The 16,531-nt window shown below is 45.4% G+C and overlaps 1 pseudogene; it reads right to left on the reverse strand.

Annotated features, from left to right (window-relative positions):
• Positions 1-14,558: 14,558 nt before the first annotated feature.
• LOC130708389 (glycerol-3-phosphate phosphatase-like) lies at positions 14,559-15,967 on the reverse strand (annotated as a pseudogene).
• Positions 15,968-16,531: the final 564 nt, after the last annotated feature.

Here is a 16,531-nt window from a genome sequence, read left to right on the forward strand (position 1 = left end):
GTTAATATAATCACTGGCAAATGTCGGTCATAAATACTCAGCGCTAACGGTGTCGGATCCCCTGGTGGGTGGCGGAGGGGAACCACTTTTCCAGGGAAGTTCAGGAGGATTCCCCACCCACCTATACCTCCGTGGCCTTTCAAACAATACCAACACTCTCTTCTGGCCGGACTGGACAAGTCCCACTTTCCTTCAACTGGAATTTACCACTTACTATAGCCTCTTGGCAAAAGTACTCCGACTTGTAATGTTGGGAGGTGCACAAGGCACAAAAAAAATCATAACGCTTCTCTCTTGGGAATTGAGAAAGCAGGAAGGCAAAGGATGGACTTTCGTCTTGGTAAACTGAGGTTTCGATATTGCTCTCATGAGACCCAACCAGAAAAATTCTCCCTCTGTTTATTGCCCACCGCAGGGCTATTGCACTGCCGTAAGGTGTTGAAATGGCAAACTAAAAAGGAAGCAGCATAAAAATAAAATCAAACGACCACAAGCATTTATTACTGGGCATCTACTATCAACTGTGCACAGAGGGAAAAAATACAGTTCCTGGAATCAAGATGCTTGTAACTGGGCCGAAGAGTAAAGGCTAATGAATACAGAACAATGAAAGAGAGAAACGGTTCACAATTGAGCACAAAATCAGGTGACTTCCATTGAAGACAACCTTCGCTTTCACCGCCTGCCCCCTCATCTATTCTCCACATCTCGGGCACAGTCACTGTTCCAAATCCTAAGTCTAACCGTGTTACTTCCTGTTTAAAGCATTTCAACAGCACCTCCTCCAGATGAAGTCCATATTCCTCACCTTGGTTTTAGAGGCCATTCAGGATTGGGCCTCTGCCTACCCTTGAGGTCTCGTTTCTCACCACTCTCCTTCCTCCCTGGTCCTCCATCTGTGCCTGGAAGTTTGCACGGCTCCCAGAACGTTCGGGGATTAGACGTCCCTCCCCATCCTTTGTTCCTTTCCCAGCACGCCTCTCCGCTCACGCTGCTCCCTCTGCCTGGAATATGTACACACACCCCCATCTTGCTGACCACTGCCCGTCCTGCAAGTCTTAGCTCCAACGTCACTTACCCACTGGGGTCCCTCCCACTGTTCCCACAGCCTCCGATCTTCCTACAGCGCGGGATTTAGTGTGCCACGTTGTATTTGTTAAACTGGCTATTGCCACCATTCTGCTTTAAGATCTACAAGGCCAGGAACCGTGATTGTCTTAATCAACACGGTAATCCCTCCTCTTAGCACAACGCACATTTTAGGACTTCCCTGGCGGTCCACTGGTTAAGACTCCGCGCTTCTACTGCAGGGGGTGCGGGTTCAATCGCTGGTCGGGGAACTAAGATCCCACATGCCGCGTGGCACGGCCAAAAAAAAAATAAAAAAGAAAGAATGCACATTTTAAGTGTTCATTCAGTATGTTTGAATGAATGAACGTGTGCCACTGATAGTTAGAGAAAATGAAGATTAATAAGGACCAGAATGCAAAGAAAGGAAGATGGCACGGAAACGGTACTGCTTAACTTGGACCTTATGGGTGCACAGGATTTTGGACAGGGAGAAAGGAGATTAAATTATGGTCAATAGTATAGGTGAACTACTTTGAACTATATCCAACACATGGAGGGTGTTCAACTAATTGTCAACTAATGAGTTAAAAAAATGAGTAAACAAATGGCTGTCTCGATGAAAGGAACAAAAAATAACATGAATTAAAGTGTTTTTCTGAAAACATGAAACTAGTGCCCCTTATCAACATCCCCAAACATACGGTAACAGAGTATGTGAATGGAGGTGGAAGAGTTATCAAGAGGTCACAAATAACCAGCACTTGCCATGTCCCAAGTCATTTTTGACATCCTCCAACCCTACTCCACCTGGATGTTTTGTTATTATTTGTAAGAGGTCCAGGAATCTAGAAAAATGTCTTCCAGTTGCCTTTGGACTTTAACTGCATACGTTCGATGAGTTTTTTTCCACAGTTCTCGCCTTAAAACAAAAAGAAATGCAGTCTTTCTAGCAAAAGTATATCCAGCACAGACTACACTGACAGTTACTTCAAAGCCAATCTCAAGAACATTTGTCAGATGTGATAGGTTCTGAGCTCTACCCTCTTCTCAAATGCTGTGGATTATCCTGGAATTTTTTTATTTGGTTTGCAGTTCTCCTGACTGCAAGTCCTGATTAATAGGGAACATGAAGCCCTGTTTAGAAAAATTCAATACATTATGCTCTAGTCTAATACCTCCTGAGCAACTCTTTTGCAAACCCACATTGTAGTGTTCACGTTGACTCTCTCCTCTGAGGGTTTGAGGGGCCAGGAGGCGGGGGACGTGAAGAGAAAGAAACCAGTTTCTTGGCAGTTTCTCAACAATAGCTCCAGCTCCCCATCCCTTCCAAAAAAAAATCTTTTACATAGTTGCTCTAACCAAGAAAATATGCACAGCTTCCTGACAGATTGGATAATGTGGAGATTTGAGAAAATTGTGCAATTCCCCTTATTTTCATTTCACCCCTAAATGCTTTGGGTGCAAGTACAACTTCCATCCACACATAATAGTAGTTTCATTTTCTTAAACTGACAAGTGGGGTCAGGGAGCAGTAGTCGACCAGGGGCACTTTCTTTAAGGCAGGGGACATCACAGTGACGCCCAATCTTTTTTGGGGCTGCCTCTCTTGGTCACTGCTCAACTGCAGTCCGATCTCGCTCAGCAGGAACACCAGCTGACCCAGCTTCATTGAGATTAGATATTTCTGGACAACACAAGGAAACCTTCCAACTTGCACGTTGGAGAATCAGAAGGAACCAGAATCCTAGCTCATGGTTGCCAAGAAACTCTATATGATGCAGGTGCAAATCATTTTTCCCCCTCTTTTAAATTCAGACTCATTAAAATATGTATTTTGCAAGGGGATTAAATTCAAACATCTGGGAAAGGGGGAAAAGAATATCCACAACTCTTGAAATACTTTTTTAACTTTTTTTTTTTAGATTTTGATTGTCTCGTTTCTTTTAGGTTGTGGCTAAGAGGCTGCTTGCTGGTGGGATGGCAGAAAAGAGCAAGGAGAGAGTTAGAAAATGACTTCGAAGGGCCCCCGACTTCATCAGCAGCCATGATTGTGGGAAAGTAACCCGAAGATGCCAAACAACAGGAAATTACCAGAAGAATCTGTCAGCACAATCAGCTGCTATTTTCATTGTTCTTTGGCAAATTTATACACAGTCGGGAACACCTGGGCTGGCCTGAAGCCCAGGTTTGACTAATTGCCAGGGGAGAGGAGTCGTCATTTGTCTTCAGAGGGATTTCCTCCGTTCGCTCCTCAAAACATGTGGTTTCACTTTTCCCCTCTCTCTGCAGGAAATGGCAGGACAGTGAGACGCAAAATAAATGAGTTCACTTCCAAGAGGTTGCCTCCTAAGAGGCCACTCCAAAAATAACTGTCTTGTGAGAGGTTGTTAATAACCAAGATTCTATATACTGTCCTCAGAAAACAACATTTCAAAGGCACAATGATTTCCACCCCCAGCCCCTTTCCTTCCAAACGCAGTGCACATTAAAAATAAAAGCCATGGGAGACTAGAGAAGTAATCAAGCGCTCCGTCTTCTGGAGTTTGCAAAGCCCCTCTCCTTGGAGTGTAACTGCACCCAAAGCCTCTTCCCTGACAAGTGAAAGGTGAAACTGGAATAGGAAGGGATGTCAGCCTCCCTTGGTCTTCCCTGCTGCTCATGACCCACTTCCCTCTGACACCTGGCATCTCAACCTCCCAGTGGGGACCCAGGGAGATTCCTATAAGGCGTGGACTGAGCCCTGCTCACCTTGGCTGCCCTGTGCCTGGCAAGGGGTTGGTGCTAGGTCGGTATTTGTTGAATGAAGAATACTCAGGGGGTTGCACGAATCACCTGCTTTGTGGCAAGCTTCCTAGGAGTGGGTGTAGCTATTTTTAAATTTCTTGAACTTCCAGAGATCACCTTTTTACGAGAACCACCTGCCAGAGAGACAGCCTTCTCCCCTAACCTCTCTCCATATTTTTATAGGTTAACATACCACTACACACACACACACACACACGCAACTTCTACCTCATACCCCTCACTTTATTACAAGCTCTGGCCAAGATATCCTACTTGGGTAGCAAAGTCATCTTTTATATTCCTTCTTGAAGCCAAGAGAGCTTTCTAACTTAATTGCCTAGTATTTTAAATGTGCTGATTGGGAAATGTCACAGTGACAGTATGTTTCGCATTGAAATGTACATCCGCCTTTGGTATAGTTTCACCTGCGTTGTGTTCAACCTCTCCAGTGATTTAGGGGTTCTGGCATCACGTCAGCAAAGAATCAACTGCTTTTCCTTTCTTCCCTTCTTTCTTTTTTAAGGCATTTAGAGCATGCGGCAGATCATTACTACCCTCAGTGAAGCCAGCAACATTTGGGTTTGATTTGGTTTCAGCCGCAGACCCCTTTCTCAAAGTCGAGCGGCACTGTAATTCTAAACTGACCCACCTTCCCCCTAGCAAAGGTGAAAAAATGTTATGGAGCGTTTTACAACCCACAGCCCATCATTTATGCCGAAACGCTGGGAGAGTTCAGACTTGGCTTATTTTCGCTAACTCAGAGCTGTTTTGACATGTTTATTTGTTTAATTTGTTTATTTTGACTAGCTCTGATTATAATTGGCAGCAGTGTGTAGCATTAACATTAGACAGTGTCTTAGACTTGTCTATTACAATAATGGAGAAAGAATGTGAAGGAAAATCTACCCACTGCATAACAATGGCAGGCATGCAGGAAAACTACAAGAGATTTCTTCCACAAAAAGAAACGCAACCTCAGTTTTCAACGTTGTTTAAAAATTTACACGACTGTGCAAATGATACTTGAACACTAATTATTTCCTTTATTCAATGAATCTGCCCCTCTGCTAAGATACTTGTACAACAGTTACTAAACGTGGAATTTAAAATAATCTAACCTTTGGAATTTATTTTTTGAGATTTTTTAATTCTTCTCTGGGCTCTTTACAAATCAAGGCACAATAATTACTCGGTAACATTGCAGTGATGTTGGGATGTTCACATGGTATCCAATGCAGTTTGTGGTTGAAAACGTACTTTCTGAATTCTTTGACTCAAAATCCCTGAACAGTGAGATCTGCACCGCAAACAGACAAGTTTATCTGAATTAGGTAACTTCCCCTGGATTTCTGTCATGTTTGCCGAAACAATGGTCTATCACCTTAGCTTTCTTCTTGGTGCTTGCAAGGGTCTACGTAAAGTCTGTTTCACAGGGTTGATCCACACTCCATATATATAAAAAATATATAATCCATTTTTAAAGGAAAAAAAAAAATCTGTGTTCATTGTTCAGCCAGACCACACATGCAAGTCCCGGTGTCCTTTACAAGCATTAGTCCTAAGCCAGTTAATGCTGTCCTGTTCCCCCAGCCTCATCCCTTGCCCCGGAGCTGAAAACTGTTTGTGCTCCTAGGTGTGTCTCAAGGGGCATCTGGCCACAGCTCCTTAAACGGGAAAATAAGAAATCAGTTCATCTACATATTCTACTGGCAATTATGCACCGAGCACAAACGTGGTTTGCTCACATTTATTATCCCATAAATATTTTCCCCATGTGCAGTATGGTACATTGCTGTGTGTGATCCTGACGTGGAACGCCACATGTGCTCTGAGATGGGGGCCAAGTTCAGGTTGCCGAGTCTGCACCAAGCAGCCCAGAGGTCTCTGCTATGGAAAATTTGCTCTAAGAAGCCTGGAGTCTCTGGACAATTGATGCCTCAGCTTCTATTTCCCTTTAGCTTAAATCAGACTTCTTTGGAGCAAGGAAACCTACCCTAAGAGCACAGGAACGGCCAGTTACGCCGTGCTTTCCCTGAGGAGTTCCCTGTTGGGCTGTGTTTGAGGAACCAGCTCATGCTGTTGAAGGGAACTGGGAAGTCAGATTTCTCTTAGGAGGCACCAGTGTTCTTTTTAGGAGACTGAAAATGTTATTATTTTTCCCCCCAACTTCAATGACAAATAAAGGAATAGTGCAGGGCACAGGCTATGAGATCAGGCATCAGAATCAGTTTAAAAAATAAAATATGGATATAAACATCCAACTTGCTAAGAGACTAGATCTTAATTCTTCCCACCACAAAAAAGAACTGATAATTATGTGATGTGATAGAGGTGTTAGCTAACGCTCCAACGGCAATCATGCTGCAATACGTGAATGTGTCAAATCAACATGTTGTATGCCCTAAACTTACGCAATGTTGTATGTCAAATATATTTCAATTAGAAAAGAAATGGAGAAAGAGCAAGGCAAAGTTCTGCCTTTCCCGAACTGCATTCTGAGTTTTCGCAAGAGGAGAACAGAGGGGGATACAGGAAGGACAGAAATCCCAGATTTCTGCAGCACCCACCACACTCTCAGACACAGTCCCCAACCCCCATGTGCCTCTTCACTATGCTGAACCCTTGTGGGATGAGGAGTCACCCAGCCAAGCCTCTGGAAGAACTGGATTCAGGGGAAGAGAGAAGAGGGGTCAAGGGACAGGTAAATATCAAACGCACAACGGTTCTCCAACATTTGGTGATGATACAGCCCAGGGGTACATGATGGAGATCAGAACATGGTCGTTCCTGCTTCTCAGGTTTGATGTATTAGCAAGTCTGACAATGAAGAGCCACCGTCTGGACGGAGAACCCTGAGAGCCTGCGTCGTCAAGGGGAGACTCAACCAGGGGCTCCCGGCTTTAGAAGAAGGGATAACAAGCATTGAAAAGGGAAGGGTTTACAACGTAACGTTCACTTAGCTACTTGATTCAAAGAACTAAAACGCCTCACTCCCCACCACTGCCGCCGCCCCAAGTACTGCGTTAACTGGGACTTCACCACATATCATGTTTTGCCCTGTCTGCCAACATCTTAGGAGAAGCAGCCAGGACATAAAGATTTCAACCTCACACCCAGAGGCAGAGGCAAGAGTGGGAGATTCTTCCACATAGATACGGATTTTTAGTCAAGAAAAAAACGAAACGGCCCAAGATTTGTAACAAGGAATAACAAAAGAAAGTCCCCTTCCACTTTTTAAAAATTTACCGTCACCATACTTGTCACCATCGTTAACGGAAGGGTAACAGGCGAGTCAGATATTCTATCTCTGATTTCCACTCTGCCCCCATTTTACTGGGTTATTTAAGACCAAGCACTTGCCTTCCCTGTTCTTTATTTTCTCTGGTAGTTCAGTTGCTCAAATTACTTCAAGCTTCTTGGAACAGAAATGTGTCATGCAGACAAAGTGCTATTCTTATTACCTATCTCAAAGGGAGCACTTAAATTTGTTAATATGAAGTGGGTTGACTTTCTTTTTGGTTAAACTAAGTAATGAAGCATGGGCCATAAGTGTTTTTAAGCTCCTCAGATATAGACGTTATATAAATACAAAGCCAATATTGAAATGAAACTTCCTTAGGGTGTTTGCCAAGGGACCCAGTGTTAGGAATATCTTACAGGAGAAGATTAAATGACGGATAGTGTAATGAAGTCTTACTGCTGGAGGTTCCATTAGGGCCAGTTCCAAATCCCGCTGGATGTCTGGGTGATTTAGAATACAGAGAGCAACCAAAAGTGGCGAACTTGAAGAAGAGTTTTAAAACCATTTCACTGTCTGCCAGTGTAGCTCTATGGCTTGGGAGATTTCCCAAACTCATTACACTGAAAATTATCAAGACGTAATCAAAGAATCCTTCAGAATGATAATACCTTATATGTTTTCCCCTTAAAAAAGTATTCCCTCTTCTAACCATCAGGTAAAAACCTCTTACTAGGAGAAATCAGATTCCTTCGCTTGAGCAGAAGTTCTTTGAGTTCTTGAGTCATTTTAAGATACACAAAAGCTGTATCCAAGAGAAATAAACAATTGTCCTAGTAGAAGGAAAATAGCAAATACACACTGGCAAGGACTGTGAATGTTAAAGGGCTTGTTCCAGAACTGAGAGGATGGAGTCACCCTACAGTTTCCCTTTGCCAAACTCCAGCCCTAAAATCTCTCCCACTCTCTACCTATCCCCTGCCACGCACACAGCCAAGGAAGGTAATGAGACATTATGATGCTTTTTCTTCTCTACTCTCTACCTATCCCCTGCCATGCACACAGCCAAGGAAGGTAATGAGACATTATGATGCTTTTTCTTCTCTACTCTCTACCTATCCCCTGCCACGCACACAGCCAAGGAAGGTAATGAGACATTATGATGCTTTTTCTTCTCTACTCTCTACCTATCCCCTGCCACGCACACAGCCAAGGAAGGTAATGAGACATTATGATGCTTCTTCTGATGTCATATGTTCTGTTGTCGCTTTATAAAGAAAGTTGAGAATAACGATGAAGCTAACAAAGAAACTAAAAATAAAGATATACTTAATAGAGCATCCTATAAATGTAACTATGATATCTTGTAAAATATTTTAAAAGAAAAATAACTGTCAAGCTAAAAAGTAAAACAAACACTAGATTGGGAGACCAGAAACCTGACTTGCACCCCATGCTTTTAGCACCTTACAGGTGGCCATAGATAAGTCACTTAATTCTTTCTGGGCTAAAATATCTGCACCTGGTAGGTTAGGACTACTAATCATGCCCTCCCTACCTCACAATTGCTACGTGGAGCAAAGCAGGTAGTGGACATGACCGTGCTTTGAAATATGTGAAGTCTTGTATGTATATATAGTTTTATTTTTCCCAGGGGTTGAAGCCAACAAAAATAATTCAACAATCAAGTCAGAACTTTCAATTGGTCTGAGAAACTCAGTGTACATCCATACCCTGACCTCAATGTTGCTAGACATGAAATGAAGATGTTTGGCAGCTAAACATTCAGGAAATCTAAAATGCTGCAAACATGATAGATGGGCGTACACAGGCTCTGAAGTAGAAAAATGGTTTCTTGGTTTAGCCAAGAGCAGAACCAAATGCTGTCACCTCTCAAGAGAAGGTCCCTCTCCCCTCTCTCCAATGTCCTGTTAGCCAAGAACCATCCTCTTTTGTATATTATATAAGGCTGTATCAGTGCAACGTAGTGTTATTTGATTCAGTAGGAGATTATATTCAATGTGATTCAACAGATGTCACAGACAAGTCCCAGCCTTGAAGAATCTGGGCATCCCCGCCTAAGGGTCTCCTGAATATTCACACTCCGGTGGTCAGGCAGCCTCCCTTAGCGTCTTCTTTCTCCTTTTCTCTGTCCTTCACACAGGCCTCTTCGGCCACGCTGCCTTCTCCTGCTGGCCCAGCCCCTTGGGAACTTGCACAATCCTGCTCAAGTTCTCCGCTAAACAGACTCTGCCCTGGGGCGTGCTTTCTCTGACTCCCACTCTGAGCCACAGCCCAGGGGATTTGCCAGCTGTGCATCCATCAGCCAGCCAGCCTGTGGCCACCTTGACTTCCCAGGGGTCAGAATCTGGCTCCTGGTGTGGCCCCTACACACGACCTGGGCAGAGAGCCGGGTGAGTGGCTGCTGACCCCAAAGCAGCAAGGCTCTGGGGGTTCCAGCCGGGGTTGTCTTAAACGGCGACCTACATCATGAGAATGTTCCATCATTCTTCCACTCAGTCTTTCTCCCTCTTCTTTCCTGTCTTCTTCTAACTTAATTCTCTTTTCCCTTCTTTCCTTTCCCTAAGTGACAGGCAAGCCAGTGGCACCTACACATAGCCATTGCACTCACAGCCAAAGAGCTTTCTGACTATTTCAAACTTGCTATATGGCTACAGCAAGAAGCTGCTGTTTTCTCTCTTCCCCACACCCCGTTACAACTCCTCCTCGGCAATTTTTTTGTTCTTACAACACCGCCATCGATTAAGTCCCAGGAGCACATCAACCCCCGCAGGCCTTGGTGCTGGCCCTGTATAACCGAGGCTCCGTCTCCCGTGAGCAGGAAGCCCCTTGACCTTCCTCACTCTTCTCTCACACCTCCCACAAAACCTCACACGGCCCCCTTGCTGGTCAAACCAAGCCAGGAGGCAGTGACTTTGCCAAGGCTAGGGGACCAGGTCAAACTGTTGTTTGCAAGTAGGTGGTGAACAATTTCATACCCAGCAAGGCTGGCTACTTAGTTCTTCTCAATTTGAAGCAAACCAACAAAAAAAGACTTTCAAAGAGCAGCAAACCCTCTCACATAAAAGAGGAAGGGGAAAATGTTGCTTGGCAGTCTTCCCCAGAGGCTAAAACATGAGTGACAGTATATACCCAAATCTCTGCTCCTTATAAGGAAAAATACAGTTGGACTTGAAGATATAGGATAAGGGCAAAGGGTGAGAAGGTAGGGTCTAAACAGCCAACAATCAGACAGCTCTTAAGCAAAGTTCTTGGTGTTGTTCCATGCAATAAAGAGAGGGGATTTTAAACTTCAGCAGCATGGAGGTGAAGTTCAGCCAGGAGCCGGGACAAAGGCATAGACGGCTCTCTGTTGCCATCCAGTGGATAAGCCCTGTGTGATCTGGAGACTCCGCTGAACCAGTACAGAAACTTCAGCCTGCGTGAGATCATGTTATCTCCTCCAAAAAATTACTAAAGCTTCCAGAATGTCGCTCTCCTTCCTCCAGTCCTCCCACCTCCCTCATTAGCTGCTTTTGTTTATCTTTGAGATAAAGGGATCTTGGCTGGCCTCTCCTTGTTGACTGAAAAACTCAATACTCAAAAAAAAAAAAAAAAAAAAAAACAGCTTTTGTGGCACTTGAACCAAATCTGCAGTTCCCCTAATTGGTTTAAAAGATGGGAAAGAGGAGTGTGGAGAGAGAATAAATGAGAACCAGGGAGAAAGTGTGAGACTGGCTTCAGCTGAGCGCCAAATGGTACTTAAGCCCTTTTATGGACTCATTTGGTCTCAGCCCTACAAAGGCTTCTAATTGAGGGAGGAAGCAGACAAAAAGGCAGTTTTAAGTGACATTCGATTCTTCCTGAGGAATGCTAAGGTTTGTCATTGATCTGGAGAGAAGATAATAGGGATTCTCAAGTCACCCTTTAAACCCGGAATGAAGTGTTTAGTTCAAATTGTGCTGGAATTTTTGTTTCAAACACATACCTGGTTTTTCCCTCAGTGGGTCTCCCATCCTCCAGTTTATGCTCTGATACAGCTGGTACAAGCCCAGGGGGCAGGGGTGTGTCTTTCTAAACCGACGGGTCCCCTGGAGGCGTGAGAGCCTCAGTATATATTTCAGGTAGTTTCAAACTGCATACCTGAACGCTAGGTTTCACTGGGGTCCCACAAATGTTTGATTCAAGTATCTTTAAAAATTACTTTTACCTAAAAAAAACAGTAAAATACACTGTCAAATGCCTCAATATTAAATGTTAACACATCAGGACACCAATAAGTTAACTTGTGTGTCTGGACTTTTTACAAAACCTAGGCCCATGCGCATCTCCTCATGTACGATTGTGCACAAATGTTCCTTTTGCATGCGTTGGCCGGCTCAGGCCAAGTCGGGCCGGGCTCACGCACATCTGCTGGGAGGATGAGCTTTCCCAGTGTGTGGTCAGTTGTATAGTAACCAGTAAAGAGATGACAAGACGTGATAACAGCACATTACAAACAGTTTCAGCATTTATCCTACATTTTGGATGCTTTTTACTTAACATCTCTTTGTGATAAATGATATTAACAGATGTTAAATATTGGTAGTCATTCAACCTTTTTTTTTTTTTTTTTTTAAAGAATCCAACTATTCCTCTTTTGGGCTTTGAATCAATTTGTTTGAAGAGTATCTAGAGACTGCAGTATGAGCTCATTTTAAACTGTTACCATTTGCAAATACTTATCTGTATGAATTAGAATTTTCCCATTACTGTTCTACCCGAATAAAACAAATATTATATTAATAAAGCCAGGATAACATTTATCAGCAGATTTCATTAACAAATACAACAGTAGACTTCTATTGTCTAAAAAGTGTATACAAAAGAACATAAGCTTTGGAGTCTGTTATGGGCTGAATTATATTCCCCAAAATTTACATGTTGAAGTCATAATACCCAGTAGCTTAGGCTATAACCATATTTGGAGATAAAGTCTCTAAAGGAGTGATTAAATTAAAATGAGATGATTAAGGTGGGTCTTAATCCAATCGGACCTGTGACTCTCTAAGAAGAGGGGATTTGGACACACAAGGAGACACCAGGGATGCGTATGGACAGAGGAGAGTCGGTGTTAAAACAGCCACAGGAGAAAGCAGCCATCTACATGCCAAGGAGAGAGGCCTCAGAAGAAACCAAACCTGCCAACACCTTGATCTCAGACTTCTAACCTCCACATCCGTGAGAAGATAAACACCTATTGTTTAATACCCAGTCTGTGGTATTTTGTTATGGCAGCCCCAGCAAACTAATACAGAGTCTAAAACAATTAGGTCTGAAATTTCCCATTCTACCACATACTACCTGTGTGGTCTTTTAAAAAAAAAAAAAAAACCTTATAGAAATATAATTTACACATCCTAGAATGTGTCTAAGTATACAATTCAATGACCGTTTAGTATATTTACAGAGTTGTGCAACCATCACCACAATACGTGTGTAATCATGAGAAAGAGAGCTAACCTCTCTGGGCCTTAATTTCTTCATCTGTAAAATGGGGCTAATACCTTTTGCATGGCTGTGTTTCAAGAATTTAATGACACAACAAAAACATTGGGCACGTGTGTTTGTTTTCTTCCTTCTTTGATCATTCTTAAGACTTGGTGCCCTTCCACCCTAACCCAACTGAGTCTCAAATCTTTGTTGCCTGCCGGCCCCAACTTTCTTGTCAAGGCTCCAGGACTTGCAAAACTTGGCACATAATACCCCTCACACTTACTTACTTACTACCTCCTACCCTATGGGTATAACAGTTAACTTTGGGTCCCTAAATATAGTCTTCCCCTGTGTGGTAGGCAGGCACTAAGATGGCCACCAATGATCCCCGCCTCCTGGTATTCACGTCCTTGTGCAGTTTCCTCCCCTTGAGTTTTAATGGCCCTAGTGACTCACTCCTAATGAACGGAATACAGCAGAAATGATGGGATGTCACTTCTGAGATGACATGACAAAAAGCCTGTGGCATCCGCTCTGGCTCTCTCGTTTACCCACTCATTCTGAGGGAGGTGAGCTGCCATGTTGAGAACTGCCGAATAGAGACCATGTGACAAGGAACTTGTGCCTCTGGCAGCAGACAGTGGGGACCCGAGCCCTGCCAACAGCCATGGACACGAGCTTGGACGCAGACCCTTCCCCAGGCAAGCCTTGATGACCACAGCCATGACCAACAGATTCACTGCAGCCTTCTGAGAGACCCCGAGTCAGAGGTCCCCAGCTAAGCTGCACCAGGATTCCTGACTCACAGAAACTTCGAGATGATAAATGTTTGATGTTTTAAGCTGCTTACAGGGATAATGTGTTATGCAGCAATAGATAACCAATACACCCATCTTCCAGTACTCCAGAAGAAAGAGAGCCAAGATCAGGCTGACCACTTCGGAAAAGCCCCTCCTCTGCTCAGTGCCCAACACACTGTCAATGGCCAAGTAACTAACAATTAACATCAGCCCACACTTGACCTCTAAAGATTTGCTAAAATGGCAGTTGCTTCTGGCCGTTACCTCTTCTTCCCATGCTCTGCAAAAAGCACAGCAGTTCCTCTGTGCCCTTCCTTCCTGGAAGGGCCTTACTACCCTTCCTACCCTGGAATTCCATTTGGGTTGCCTTGTGACCTTAGCTCTCTCATGGGCTGAAAAAAAAAGTTATGATTTTAGAGGTTACCCAGCTTTTTCCCATTGTTAGGGCAGAAGCAGTGTTCTCTTGTGGTTTTCTACGTCTTGAGTAGAAGTGGAATCCCAGACCGGGTTTGAATTTTGATCTCTCTCTTCCTTTCCTTCTCATCAGATACTGTGACACAGGCTCCAGAAAGCCCACACGACCAAGACAAGGAGGCCTGGATTTATTCTTTGAGTCCCAGGTCTGCAGCTGACTGGACCCACCTATTCCATTAACCCCTAAGAGCAGATATGCCTACTGACCTGGAGGCAAGAGAAGAGGCTGCCCTAGCAATGGGATTTGAAGACCATCAGGGAGGACCTTCATTCATTGCTTGAACTTCCCACCATCAAAACCAGTGATGAGTTTGATAACAAATCTGTTGAAGGTAGGCTAACACAGGAAAAACCAGTAAACCTGGGTGTTCGAGATTTGAGCTTTTTGTCCAGTTATTCACCAACTGGGCAATCTGTCTTGGGCAATTCACTTCAGTTATCTGTGAATCCGTTTTCTTATCTATTAAAGAAGAACCTAAATGATATTCTTACAACAATATAAAAATGAAATTCCAAATGATCAGAAAGAGACTTCTTTTCTCTGATGTGCATTTGTATTACTCTGGGCTTCGTCAGAAGAGCCCACTGTTATGTTGGGCTCTAAGCAAACCAATTAAGCTTTAGGGAAGGTTAAGGAGAACTGCAGTAACTATTATTCTTAGCACGTTTCCCATTCCTTTTTTTTTTTTTTTTTTTTTAATCTTTAATCACATCCCCTAGAGTGGAGACTTCCCGATGAGGGTCAGGATGGTCTTCAGACCACAAGTGACGCCCAGGAGGATGTGTGTGTCCAGGCGACCACCTACCATGACGGTGCGCTCCCGGTGGATGCCGTACTCCTGGGACCCGTAGTGGCGGAAGAAGCGGCCGGGCTTGGTGCTGGGCGGCGTCTCCACGGCTCGGACGAGGCAGCACAGCCGGTACCCGCGAGGAAGCGGCCGTTCTCAAGTGGGAGCCGGTCGTCCATGTCGGTGCTCACGAGCAGGCGGCCGGGCTGCTGCAGGAAGCGTACGACCTTGGGGAGCTTCATGGAGCTGAAGGGCTGGTCGAAGCCCATCTCGACGGCACACACCTTGGGCTCGGGCGGCGCGTACAGCCAGGCAGCGGGGCGGTTCACCCTGCAGCGGCTCGGGCCCCACGCCCTCGGCCTCCAGCTCCGAGCCCAGGGCCGCGCTGCCCAGCATGCAGGCCTTCGTCCCGGCGCGCCGGCCCGGCGCCGGAGCGGGTGGAGCGCGGTGCAGTAGGCCGGGCCGGGGACCTCGCGGCTGGTGCCAGGCCCGCAAGGCGGCCGAAGCCCACGCGCCGCAGCTTCGCGGCGCAGGCCTCGCGGGTCTCGCTGCTGTTGCTGGTGATGAAGCCGAGACGCACGCTCGCCCGCCTGCAGCGCCGTCAGGAGGCTCGGCGGCGCAGGACACCGCAGTCTCGCTGCGCCCGAGCGCGCCGTCGCCGTCGACCAGCAGCGTGTCCACGTCGGCCAGCGGCGCCTCAGCCAGCTCGGCGCTCAGCACCACGCAGCGGGCGTCGCGGCCGCCGGCCTCTGCCTCCTGCTTCCCTGACACACCAGCTGCAGGCGTGGACACGTGACCTAGACCTGGCCGATCTCAGTGCTTTAATCCTCCGAAAACAATCTTTGAGACACAGGAGAGCCCTTCTCTTCGATTATCGTAAAGGTTCTGGAGAAGGTAGTGGTCCTCGGGTTTTGCTCAGCTAGGAGGATGTGCGTTGGGGAATTCTGGCCACCACGTGGAGAAAAGCTTTCTGCAGGATGAAGGCAAGACAAGGAGAGGGGGAAGGGAGAGAGGGCGAGGTCTCTGGGAGGGCCATGTTCCCGTTCCAGTTTCTCAGACTCTGATCCCTGCAGCTGTTCTTTACATTCTGTGAGCAAACCTAGTACCCTTCCCTGGTATGTGAATGCACGAAAAGAGCGGCTTTGAGTTGAGTTTCAATTACCTGCAACTCGAACAATCCTGATAAATACAGGGACGGTGTGGAGGTAATGAAAACAAACCCTACACGACGGGGCACAGAACAAAGGGCTTTGGGCTAAGGTGATGGGACTCTTCAAGGCAGAGAATCCAGGGGACGCAGGTAGAACATCCAACTCGATTCCTTTCCAAGTGTACATGCTGGAGGTTGCCAACTACTCCTTAGAAAGTGGAGAAAGAACGGAGGCTTGTTTTTTGCAAGATCCTAGTCAGACTCTTAGGCAACAGGGTATCCTGGGCATGCTTTCTTTCAAGCTGTATTTGTCTGTGAAAGTCAATTGGTGGCACAACCTGTACCCATTGAAAGGACTAACAGAGCAGCCTATGCTGTCTCTAATGCAGGCAGCCTCTACTTTTTAAGTGCAGTGAGGCTCTGGAGACAATGTCATTGATTAGATTGTCATCTTACAAAATTCCAACTGCCAGTGCCCTCAGAGCAGAGGCATTGTGTTAGAGGGGAAAGCAGGGGCGTTGGAAAAGCATTGAAAGTGGAGTCAGACATCATACTCTCTCACCCAATCCCACTGTGTGCAAGGGTGAAGGGTGTCACCTCGGTTTTGGAGCCATGAGATGCTAACAGCTCCTTTGGGGATAGAGCCAATAGCCTTGGCCTTGGTCTCATTAGTACCAAGCTCTAGCCAGCTGAATTAATCATAGAAACGAACACTTGTCTGTGTAGCACATGTATTCCCAGGGCAATTAAG

This window comes from Balaenoptera acutorostrata, chromosome 6 (assembly GCF_949987535.1).
Source record: "Balaenoptera acutorostrata chromosome 6, mBalAcu1.1, whole genome shotgun sequence".
Classification (NCBI taxonomy): domain Eukaryota; kingdom Metazoa; phylum Chordata; class Mammalia; order Artiodactyla; family Balaenopteridae; genus Balaenoptera; species Balaenoptera acutorostrata.